The 13,302-nt window shown below is 41.9% G+C and overlaps 1 pseudogene; it reads right to left on the reverse strand.

The window, feature by feature from the left end:
- Positions 1–281: 281 nt before the first annotated feature.
- LOC124033485 lies at positions 282–11,428 on the reverse strand (annotated as a pseudogene).
- Positions 11,429–13,302: the final 1,874 nt, after the last annotated feature.

A 13,302-nucleotide genomic window follows, 5' to 3' on the forward strand; every position in this document is an offset into this window, starting at 1 on the left:
CGTAGAAATCAGCCTTACAATACAGGCAGTATGCAGGCAGTAATACAGGCAGTATGCCCGTGTATCATCTCCAACAAACGGCTTCAACCAGCCTTTGAATTCAGGGTTTGATTCTTACTCCTTTCTGTATTTTTGAGTGTACAGTTTAGACTGAGACATGAGCTAGCCAGCTAGATGTTTAGCTTATGTCACAGAGGCACACACACAGTGGACAAGGTGAGTATGTGACTGAGGCTGTTTGAGTCAAATGCAGTGATTTCTTTTTGTGCAGTGATTTTATTTTAGACAAAGAACATTTTACATTTACATCCCGCCCTGAATGTAAGCCAGGGCGGGATCAGCCAGCGGCGGCTTCCCGCATGCACGATTAATTTGCAGTCTGGACGCGGAGGGGTGAACATCTCCTGCTCTGACTGCAGCTGGGAGGGACTGCTGCTCGAGGACTGGGCCACCTGTGAGTGCTTTGGGACGATGGCGGGGCCAACGGCAGCACCCGTTGCTCGTTGAGAAGAGTAAGAATGATACATGTTTTCACGTCAGAGTCTCCAAAAGTCTGCAATAACACCAGAAAAAGTCGCCAGATTTGTGTTAGATTTGTCGCTAGTTGCTTTTTTGAAAATGTGTCGCTAGAAGGTCTGAATACTCACTAAATATAGTGACAAAGTCGCTAAGTTGGCAACACTGTAGAGCGCATGTGCCAAGACCAGACTAGGCATATTTACAATTGCAGTTGAAAATGCGATGGAAACAGACTGAACATTAGATTTTTTATATGGTACATGAAAATATAAGCGAAAAATAACCATTTGTGTGCACTACGTCATCACACACTGATTTTTATCTGCAACAAGTACATTTGGTAGAAACACACCACTGGTGGGAAAATGTGCATATTTTCTTCATGCAGATTTTTGAATATTCGCATGAAAATCTGTCGCCAATTGGATGGAAACCTCGCTAGTCCTCTCTCCACTGGGATTTTCTGCTTTAAACCCTAATACAGGGGCTGAGTCACTGGCTTACTGGTGCTCTTCCATGCCGTCCCTAGGAGGGGTGCGTCACTTGAGTGGGTTGAGTTACTGACGTGATCTTCTTGTCTGGGTTGGCGCCCCCCCTTGGGTTTGTGCCATGGGGGAGATCTTCGTTGGCTATACTCTGCTTTGTCTCAGGATAGTAAGTTGGTGGTTGAAGTTATCCCTCTAGTATGGGGGCTGTGCTTTGGCAAAGTGGGGTTACAGTTGAAGTCGGAAGTTTACATACACCTTAGCCAAATACATTTAGCCAAATACAGCTTAGCCAAATACAAACTCAGTTTTTCACAATTCCTGATATTTAATTCTAGTAAAAATTCCCTGTTTTAGGTCAATTAGGATCACAACTTTATTTTAAGAATGTGAAATGTCAGGATAAGAGCAGAGATAATTATTTATTTAATATTTTATTTCTTTCATAACATTCTCAGTGGGTCAGAAGTTTACATACACTCAATTAGCATTTGCTAGCATTGACTTTAAATTGTTTAACTTGGGTCAAATGTTTCGGGTAGCCTTCCACAAATTAAGTATCTGTATGGCATGATATTAAGAAGTATGTAAGAATGGCAGTCTCATCAACCTTTTATATGAAAGATCTCCCCTGAAAATATCTTCTCTAATATTGAGTAAAATTAAGCCTCCCATAAACGGGAGGACATTCTTTCAATCCTTCAAATGCACTTATTTCAAAATAACATGTTCACCTAATCTCCAGCAGATAGGCTGTTTGCATCTACAACCAGGGAATATTTTTGGGGAGGGGTCTGAGTTATCTCTCGAGCAGTAGCCACATCCCAGGGGGCCCCGTGTTAGACACCTCAATAACAGAAGGAACATTGGTGGAAGTGGAGAAACAGCAGAGTGAGCAACATTTGGAGCCAGCCAGCAGCAGAGCAGTGTGTCATTAATACCCCTGTCTTGTTCTAGCCCTCACAGACTAATTGCTCTCACTAGGGGGAAACAAGGTATTCCGGTGTCGCCAAAGGCCACACTCCCTGTGACATAATTTGTGCAATTAGGCCTGCCCTCAGGTAGGTAGATACTGGTCTAGTGGTTGACTGGCTGCCAGCAGAATCATGATAAGTCATTTTATATTCTTCTAGAGTTCCTGCTCCTCTTGGGATTTGTATATGGGAGACCGCACTTCACCTGACCTATCTTTCCATCAAATATATTTTCATATCTTAATAATCCCTGTGTTATGACTACACAGTACATACAGTTGAAGTCGGAAGTTTACATACATTTAAACACAGTTTTTCACAATTCCTGACAATATCACCACTTTATTTTAAGAATGTGAAATGTCTGAATAATAGTAGAGAGAATGATTTATTTCAGCTTTTATTTCTTTCATCACATTCCCAATGGTTCAGAAGTTTACATACACTCAATTAGTATTTGGTAGCATTGCCTTTAAATTGTTTAACTTGGGTAAAACGTTACGGGTAGCCTTCCACAAGCTTCCCACAATAAGATAGGTGAATTTTGTCCCATTCCTGCCGACAGAGCTGGTGTAACTGAGTCAGGTTTGTAGGCCTCCTTGCTCGCACACACCTTTTCACTTCTGCCCACACATTGTCTATAGAATTGAGGTCAGGGCTTTGTGATGGCTTGACTTTGTTGTTCCTAAGCCATTTTGCCACAACTTTGGAAGTATGCTTGGTGTAACTGTCCATTTGGAATACCCATTTGCAACCAAGCTTGAACTTCCTGACTGATGTCTTGAGATGTTGCTTCAATATATCCACATAATTTTCCTTCCACATGATGCCATCTACGTTGTGAAGTGCACCAGTCCCTCCTGCAGCAAAGCATCCCCACAACATGATGCTGCCACCCCCGTGCTTCAGGGTTGGGATGGTGTTCTTTGGCTTGCAAGCCTCCCCCTTATTCCTCCAAACATAATGATGGTCATTATGGCCAAACAGTTCTATTTTTGTTTCATCAGACCAAAGGACATTTCCCTGAAAAGTACGATCTTTGTCCCATGTGCAGTTGGGTAACTGTAGTCTGGCTTTTTTATAGCGGTTTTGGAGCAGTGGCTTCTTCCTTGCTGAGCGGCCTTTCAGGTTTTGTTGATATAGGACACATTTTACTGTGGATATAGATACTTTTGTACCTGTTTCCTCCAGCATCTTCACAAGGTCCTTTGCTGTTGTTCTGGGATTGATTTGCACTTTTCGCACCAAAGTACATTAATCTCTAGGAGACAGAACACATCTCCTTCCTGAGCAGTATGACGGCTGCGTGGTCCCATGGTGTTTATACCTTTGTACTATTGTTAGTACAAATGAACATGGCACCTTCAGGCATTTGGAAATTACTCCCAAGGATGAACTAGGCTTGTGGAGATCTACATTTTTTTCTGAGGTCTTGGCTGATTTCCCCATGATGTCAAGTAAAGAGGCATTGAGTTTGAAGGTAGGCCTTGAAATACATCCACAAGTACAACTCCAATTGACTCAAATGATGTCAATTAGCCTATCAGAAGCTTTTAAAGCCATGACATAATTTTCTGGAATTTTCCAAGCTGTTGATAGACACAGTCAACTTAGTGTATGTAAACTTCCGATAAACTGGAATTGTGATACAGTGAACTATAAGTGAAGTAATCTGTCTGTAAACATTTGATGGAAAAATTAATTGTGTCATGCACAAGGTAGATGTCCTAACCAACTTGCCAAAACTATAGTTTGTTAACAAGACATTTGTGGAGTGGTTGAAAAACAAATTTTAATGACTCCAACCTCAGTGTATGTAAACTTCCGACTTCAACTGTATATCCTGCCTGTTTGGCCCTGTCCAGGGGTATCCTCGGACAGGGCAACAGTGTCTCACGACCCCACCTTTCTCAGCTTCCAGTATTTATGCTGCAATAGTTTGTGTCGGGGGGCTGGGGTCATATCTGGAGTATTTCTCCTGTTTTATCCAGTGTCCTGTGTGAATTTAAGTATGCTCTTTCTAATTCTCTCTCTCTTTCTCTCAGAGGACCTGAGCCCTAGGACCATCTGGCCTGATGACTCCTTTCTGTCCCCAGTCCACCTGCTCGTGCTGCAGCTCCAGTTTCAACTTCTGCCTGCAGACATGCTGCCTTGTAACAGAACTGCTGTTTTAAAATCTCTAGAGACAGCAGGAGCGGAGATACTCAATGATCAGCAATGAAAAGCCAACTGACATTTACTCCTGAGGTGCTAACCTGTTGTACCCACTACAGCCACTGTGATTATTATTATTTGACCCTGCTAGTCATCTATGAACATTTGAACATCTTGGCCATGTTGTTTTAATCTCCACCCAGCACAGCCAGAAGAAGACTGGCCACCCCTCATAGCCTGGTTCCTCTCTAGGTTTCTTCCTAGGTTCCGGTCTTTCTAGGGAGTTTTTCATAGCCACCATGCTTCTACACCTGCATTGCTTGCTGTTTGGGGTTTTAGGCTGGGTTTCTGTACAGCACTTTCTGACATCAGCTGATGTAAGAAGGGCTTTATAATTAAATGTGAATGCATGATTGATGAGTGAGGCTGTAATAGGATCTTAGCAGATATGATCATGTCGGAAAAACAGGAGAGAAAAGGAATAGATAAAGAACATTTAATCCACATATTTGCCATTATTTTATTCATGGTGCTAATTGTTCATTCAAGATAATTGGAGAGATATGAAAGGGTGACATAAATAGTATGGCCTTCACAGCAGAGCACAACTACAGAAGTTCAACTTCTAGATTTCGGATTCCGAAATAGTGCCAATAAATGAATACATCTGTGGGTAGTTATTCTGACTTGGTCTCGTCCACCATCATTATTGACAAGAAAAAGCTTGCCAGGTTTTTGGTTCAAACAAACCGATCCTTCCCATTAAACATCACTCCATATTACAGTCCTGAGAAATAGGCTACAACTTCGTCGTCCTTGGAACGACACAGTGCTGCTTCTCTGAAAGGAAACAGATCTCCTGATTTCCAGGAAGCTATTTGTTCTTTAGCACTCTCTCTGTCAGTGAATTCAAATGTTTAATCATGCGCTGTCATGGTTATGTGTCTCATGTCAAGTAAGTAGCTGCAGGCTTAAAGAAACATTAAATCATATAATTTGCATATCAACCTAAATAAAAGCATGTTGATAGAAAAATGTGTCTCGTGTACAGTCCCTATACACCCCTTCAACTTTCTTTTCACATTTTGTGGGATTGAAATATATTTAATTGTATTTTTTTGTCATTGATCTACACAAAATATTCCGTCATGTCAAAGTGAAAATATTTTTTTTAAATCACAACATTTAAATAACTAAAATATAATTGTTGCATAGGTTTTCACACTCTTTTTTTAGGCAAGCCTAAATGAGTTAGGATGTACAATTTGGCTTAACAAATCACGTGAAATAATATGGGTTCCCTTCCTCTGTCCCCCATACGTACAAAGGGCAGTGATTGGTTGGTTGGGTAACAATACAAAATGATATTGAATATATCTTTAGCATGGTCAAGTTAATAATTATGCTGTGGGTGATGTATTGAACCACCCAGACACATCAAAGACGCAGTCGTCGTTCTGAATTGACAGCATGACAAGAAGGAAACTGCTTAGGGATGTCAGCATGAGGCCGTTAGTGATTTTAAAACAGCTACAGAGTTCAATTGCTGTGATGGGAGAAAATGGAGGATGGACCAACAACATTGTAGTGACTCCACAATAAATTACAGAGTAAAAAGAAGAATACAAATATTCCAAAACATGCACATGTATGCAACAAGGCACTAAGGTAATACTGCAGAAAAACACAGCAAAGGAATATACTTTTTAGCCTAAATGCAAAGCCTTATGTTTGTGGCAAATCCAGCACAACACATCACTGAGTAACTGCCTCCTTATTTTCAAGCACCGTGCATCATGGTATGGAAATGCTTGACATTGGCAAAGACTGGGGAGTTCAGGATGAAAAGAAACATAATGGAGCTAAGCAAAGGCAATCCTAGAGGAAAACCTGCTTCAGTCTCAGACACTGAGTGAGGAATTCATCTTTAAGCAGGACAATAACCTACAATACAAGGCTAAATCTACACTGGAGTTGCTTACCAAAAAGACAGTGATTGTACCTCTTGAGTGGCCAAGTTACAGTTTTGACTTAAAATCTGCTTGAAAATCCACGAGAAGACTAGAAAATGTTTGTCTACCCATGATCCCCAACACCTTGACAGAGATTAAAGAATTTGAAAAATAACAAAAATGGGCAAATATTGCACAATACAGGTGTGCAAAACTAGTCTGATACTTACCAAAGACGACTCACAGCTGTAATCGCTGCCAAAGGGGTTTCTAACCTGTATTGACTCATGTATTGTATTGACTTAATGTTATTTTTCATTCGTTTAAAAAACAAACAAAAAATGAATTTTTCTTCCACAGAGTATTTTGTGTACATAGTTGACAAAAAACGACATTGAAATCCATTTGAATCATACTTTGTAAAACAATACAATTTGAAGAAATCCCAAAGGGATGTAGACTTTCTATAGGCACCGTATTCAAAAATGGAGGTTTAAATAATACAGCTGCATATTCATAGTAGCCAACACGGTATATCCAACACATATACCTTGCAATAGATGTATCAAAAGAATCACACCCTGGTCACCACTGTAGAGAACTGCTTTAGCACAATGCAATCTTAAGATCATGTGGTTCAGAGATGAGAACTCAACCATCTAGGGCAAAAGTCTGGGCTCCTGACATGGACAATATAATTCTCCCCACTGCATGTTACAATAGTAAAATATGTTATCTATTATCACCTCAACAAAACTGATTCTATATTGAATTTATTCTAACAAGCATGTGTATCTGTAGTTGGTGCTTGTCAACTCTAAAATACACTAGACTGTGTAGCCTTAACAAAATCCACAAACAAATGCATATGGGGTCTCAATGTTTAATAGTGACAGCAGGGATAGTTCAAACTGCAGTAGGATGGTTCTCCACACAGGTAAGTGAATCAGCTGAGCAGCACTTAGTTGATCTCTAGGAGCATGGCACAGGAGAGGAGAGCTGAATAGATTGTGGGAGACAAATGTGAGCAAGATTGAATCAAATAAATCACAGCAGCAAAGGATTGTAGAAATGAACATCTTGACAGTCTTAAATTACAACAACTAGGCTACGAGGATAAAGGCAGGGTGCTCTGCATCCTACTCCAACTAGGTCTATTGACAGGGATAATGTGGCAGTTCTTATTTGTCAGCATGAATGAAATTAGTGAGTTCTGTCTTTGACTGTATTAGCTTTACAATACTTGGAATAGTTATAGCTAAAGCTCCCTGTCGCAGAATGACATGCTAGTGATGAAGCCATCTGCTCCTGCCAGCTAGCAAAAGGTCTACTTGTATCTAGCTAGCTACATTTATAAGGTTCCTACGTTTTAAGTAAATTTGGGAGTTATTTTACAGATTTCATTGATGGTATCACGTTTCTATAACTAAGTAGATAACAAAAATAAATAAATACTTTACCTTTTGTCGGCCTGCGTTCCCTCTCTCGAGGTGTCACCAAAGCTTATGCTTTTTTATTTCACCTTTATTTAACCAGGTAGGCCAGTTGAGAACTAGTTGTCATTTACAATTGTAACCTGGACAAAGATAAAGCAAAGCAGTGCAACAAAAACAGAGTTACACATAAACAAACTATAACACAAAAGAAAATAAAGATGTTTCTAGTTTTGTACAGTGTGTGCAAATGTAGTAGAGTAGGGAGGTAGGCAATAAATAAGGCCTAGAGGTGAAAATAATTACAATTTAGCATTAACACTGGAGTGATAGATGTGCAGATGATGATGTGCAAGTAGAGATACTGGGGTGCAAAAGAGCAAGAGGGTAAGTAATAATATGGGGATGAGGTAGTTGGGTGTGCTATTTACAGATTGGCTGTGTACAGGTACAGTGATTGGTAAGCTGCTCAGACAGCTGATGCTTAAAGTTAGAGAGGGAGATATAAGACTCCAGCTTCAGAGATTTTTGCAATTCATTCAATAGGACATTGCCAACAAACAAAAATATGTTCAGAAAAAATAAATATATACTATGTAAAAAAAACAGCTCCTCCCTCAGCAGAGACCAATCATCTCAAACTAAAGTAGATACAATGTATCAGCCCACCATCTATGACTGGATCTCCTGAGCCAAGGCCCAGAAACCTGTCTGAAACCATGGGGGGTCAGACTTGGCCTCAAATTGGAATAAATACAGTGTTGGAAATAAGTGATATTCAGTGAAGCCTCTTGCAGAGTTTAATTCCCATGTAGGCAGCTTCTCAAATCTGCCTCTCATTTTCCATGCCACACGAAATGACTAATTATTTTTCATTTATTTAGCAAGTTTCATAATAAATATGGACTATATTTTCGGCCAAACAGCATACATTCCATGTCATAAATCTCAAGAGATCACAACCAACAGGTTTCAGCCTCAACATTTACCATAATAACAAGTCTAAAGGAAGTTGGAAATTGAATAAGAGAGCTGCCCAGTATCATACAATGTAGTGCGGACAGTAGCACAGTGATGGCTTTGCATAGTCTTAACCACTTTCTTTTAAAAAAGGGACCATGAATTGGGAGGTGACCCTGGTGATATGAGAAGTCAAAGGGAGGGAAAGGGTAACGCCGACAGACACGAGTGTGGTGGTGACCTTTATACACTGGAGCCGTTTAATGACCTTTCTCAGGAGATGAAATTCAATGACTTAAAGGTTTACCTTGCAAGGCTGCTACGTAGACGCCGGGCCTTTGATATACAAGATATAGGTGTACAGAGTAGATGGCCTGAAGACCATCAAAGCACTTGTAAACATTTCCTTCTGAAGTTCACCTAACACATTTTATTGTTTGATGGCTAAATATACATTTAAATCAATCAAAATGTATTTATTTTGACATTTAAGTGCAATATATTGACGGGCTGTAGACAACATGCAGATCAAATTTTAGCACCATGTAAAATACTGGTAATGCAAATACAAACAAGGTGGCGGGAGACATGGCTGGTTGAGGGCTACATTCAGATGGATTTACCAACTCAAACAATAACTCAACTAAACATGTGGTGCATGGAATTCTGACAGCATGGTGTGACAGTAAAATGTAAAACAAAAAATACATCTATAACAAAAAAAGAAACATTCCAGCATGGACCAAATACTGTCAATTGGGGATTCAAGAAATGTCAAAGAATTGTATGAGTTCAACAAAAAAATAAGATTCAAAATAACTTGAAATGCATAGTGATGGTGAGGAAGATTGGTGTTTGACAGGGCTTTGAAGCATCTAACTATGGCCTGACAGCACTCTCATGTCTCCTTGCCACACTTTGTTTTGAAATATAATCTGATACCACGATCTCATACAAGCAGCTCTCCTAAATGTCCTTCAGGTGTTTGGCGTTGAAATTTACCAGATGTATCATTGAATAATGTGAGTGAGTACCATGTCAATGAGAAGCCTAATCCCTCAGAAGGGGGTGTCACTGGACAGGGTGAGGTGATCAGGGTGTTGGTTGACGACACACTGGAGCAGCGCTCCTGGAGGGTGTCGTTATTGTCCCAGACTACCGGCTGTGAGCTGGCTGTGCAGCCCAGGGCCTTGGCCAAATCTGGGCACACTGAGACACAGTCGCTGGAAGAGCAGGCAGAACTTTCTACGGAAACTGCGGTTAATCCAGAAGTAGAAGATGCAGTTGGGGAAAACGTTGGCGGTTGGCAGCCACACCACCACAAACTCAATCCACTCCATAACTATAATGCCCGAGATGGCTGGTGGAAGAGAGAACGGAGAAAAATACATAAAAAGGGACAGCATAGGCTATGAAATAAAACCGACTATGCACAAGCATAGTCAGTCGAAGTCTACGCCCCTTCAGTGATTGTCCGACTTGTAGTACTTGTAGCAGGAGTGGGAACTCTTCAATCAAGTGTTTGTTGTCATTCAACGCGAGACGATTACTTGTCATGCACATTTTTTCACTTGAGAAATACGGCACCAAACATAGTTATATGTGAAATTGCACGACTAAGATCTCATAGCCGAGTTAGGGTTAGCAAACAGAACCTAGGATGCGGGACCTTTAGGCAAACACATTTACAAAGAACCAAACGTCCATTGTCTATCACGAAGGTTGAATAAAATGTGAACTTACTCTGCCGATTGTCCGTAGTGAGAAACTATCCACAGACAAGTATTATTACAGACTTAAAACTATGGGATAATCAAGATGTCTTTGCTCCTGTCCTGACCCAAGTCACGTGCACAAGAATATGCACGTCGATGCATGCATACTAACCAAAGTCTTGCAGGTGTTTACATGGTTTTCCGCATGTGCCAGGTGATATACATTTCAGCAGCAATACCAGCGGTCTAAAAAGTCAGGTAAATAACACTTTCCGGTGTATAATTTGTCTCGGAAGTTCACCCACTGAATGACCAACTATACCGACAACCAGTGTGGTTAACTGTAATTTTATTCAAGATTCTTGCTTGTAAGGAAACGTTTCCCGTTTCCACTGCTTAGTTTCAGGCTGTATACCAGAAGCTGCCGGTATCAGTCTGATTCAGCAGCCTACCCCAGTCACCTTACACCCAGCACATTGGCATTTCAACTTTACAGCCTTGTAGCCAACATTTGTTACGGGCATTTTGATGAGCTCGTTTAGAAGGGTGGTGAGTGACTTTGGGAAAAACATGCAACCTGGTTATTTCTATAGGCCTACTCACCATTATAGATAATTGCCGCCATGCACGGCGTCCAACATGTGTAGTACCGAGTCATCACAGGGACAAGCACCCTGGATGCTACGGGTCTGTTGCGCTCACAACACCTGGGGTCGTCAAATCTTTACTCGCTGTCTCATTGCAGCAAGTCAAGATGAAGCGTGTTAATGTACGATGGATTGCAAACCAGTGACGCTGTAGTAAAGTGGACCTCAATTATCCCGTTAGGAAAAGATATGGGCACAAGTAAAAATTGAGGAAAACACCATGCAAAGGCGATCAGAAGCAGCGTTCTTCTCCTTGTCATCAGTGATGAGTATTTCAGCAGGTAAAACACTGCAATGTATCTTTCTAGACTTATAGATCATTGCGTTGAAGAAAGCCACAATGTGACAGAGGGAGTCTGGGCCTTCACTGTAGTCTTTCGCAAGACTGACGCACAGATTCAAGGGCGTGATGATCAGTCCAAACGCCGAATCAGCACCAGTGAGGGAAAGTACGTATCGAGAGTTCCTTGACCAGCCGGACACCGATTAAGAAATCACCATAACAACTGTAATATTCCCCCAACCTGATCATTGCTGCTAAAACTGATATTATGCGAATGTTGATGGTCCGGTTCCATTCTAGAAGCATTTGCGTATCTGTGCTGGTTAGATTGGTGTCATCGGACAAATTGAGTTTTGCAAACAATGTCCTCAACTCTGGCATTAGTTTGTCACTTCCTCTGTAACCCCCCCATTTCTATTTTTTATTTCAGGTGAATTTACATGATAACGTCAATTTACCAAGCCGTGGTAAACACAACAACAAATACCACTACCACACGTGTTGCACGGTAGGTGGTAGTCACGTGCCCCAATCAAATAATGCCAGGTAAATATATCAACCAAGAGACACATTATTCTTCCTTGGCCATAAATAAATAGACACATTTTCATCACATTTTGGAGTTGGTGTCCATTGTTTTGTTGTATAATGTAGTCAACATTGTATTGATAGACTCATTTATTATGTTGTGGCCTAGTTGTATGAGCAATGGCTCCATCACCGCTCAATTCTTCTACAGGTGGAATCAGGTGAGGACCACCTAAGTGTAACAGTATAGCTTCCGTCCCTCTCCTCGCCCCGAACCAGAGACCCTCTCCACATATTCGACAACAGCCATATTGAAGCATCGTTACCCATCGCGCCACAAAAGCCACAAAAGCCACTGCCCTTGCAGAGCAAGGGGAACAACTACTCCCAAGGTCTCAGAGCGAGTGACGTCACCGATTGAAACGCTATTAGCTAGCACCATCGCTAACTAGCTAGCCATTTCACATCGGTTACATAAGCACAGGCAGAGATGAGCTACATGGGGGACTGGATTGGGGAGGAAGAGAGAGAGAGGACATGAACCTAAATAATTGAAATATGAGCCCATCTCCTCCTCCAATCCCTGCGCTAGACTCCGCACAGATGGATTCGTCATTAGGACAGTGTCATGTTTTGTCTTAGATTGTCTTGTCATTATGCTTTCCCTTCTGTTCGTTTCCCCCTGCTGGTCTTATTAGGTTCGTTCCCTTTTTCTATCCCTCTCTCTCCCCCTCCCTCTCTCTCCTCTCTCTATCGTTCCGTTCCTGCTCCCAGCTGTTCCTATTCCCCTAATCATCATTTAGTCTTCCCACACCTGTTCCTTATCTTTTCCCCTGATTAGAGTCCCTATTTCTTCCCTTGTTTTCCGTTCCTGTCCTGTCGGATCCTTGTCTATTGTTCACCGTGCTGTGTCTATGTATTGCCCTGTCGTGTCGTGTTTCCCTCAGATGCTGCGTGGTGAGCAGGTGTCTGAGTCTGCTACGTTCAAGTGCCTTCCCGAGGCAACCTGCAGTTCTTGATCAAGTCTCCAGTCTGTTCTCGTCATTACGAGTAGTATTATGCCTTTTGTTTGTAAAGTAACTTTACTGGATTAAAAACTCTGTTTTCGCCAAGTCGCTTTTGGGTCCTCATTCACCCGCATAACAGAAGGATCCGACCAAGGAATGGACCCAGCGACTACAGATGCTCGTAACACTGCCGTCGAGATCCAAGGAGCCATGCTCGGCAGACACGAGCAGGAATTGTCTGCTGCTCGCCATGCCGTGGAGAACCTGGCCGCTCAGGTTTCCGACCTCTCTGGACAGTTCCAGAGTCTTCGTCTCGTGCCACCTGTTACTTCCTGGCCTGCCGAGCCTCCGGAACCTAGGGTTAATAACCCACCTTGCTACTCCGGGCAGCCCACGGAGTGCCGCTCCTTTCTCACCCAGTGTGATATTGTGTTCTCTCTCCAACCCAACACATACTCTAGCGAGAGAGCTCGGGTTGCTTACGTCATTTCACTCCTTACTGGCCGGGCTCGAGAGTGGGGCACAGCTATCTGGGAGGCAAGGGCTGATTGTTCTAACAATTACCAGAACTTTAAAGAGGAGATGATTCGGGTTTTTGACCGTTCAGTTTTTGGTAGGGAGGCTTCTAGGGCCCTGGCTTCCCTA

The sequence above is a fragment of the Oncorhynchus gorbuscha genome, linkage group LG04, assembly GCF_021184085.1.
Source record: "Oncorhynchus gorbuscha isolate QuinsamMale2020 ecotype Even-year linkage group LG04, OgorEven_v1.0, whole genome shotgun sequence".
NCBI classification, from domain to species: domain Eukaryota; kingdom Metazoa; phylum Chordata; class Actinopteri; order Salmoniformes; family Salmonidae; genus Oncorhynchus; species Oncorhynchus gorbuscha.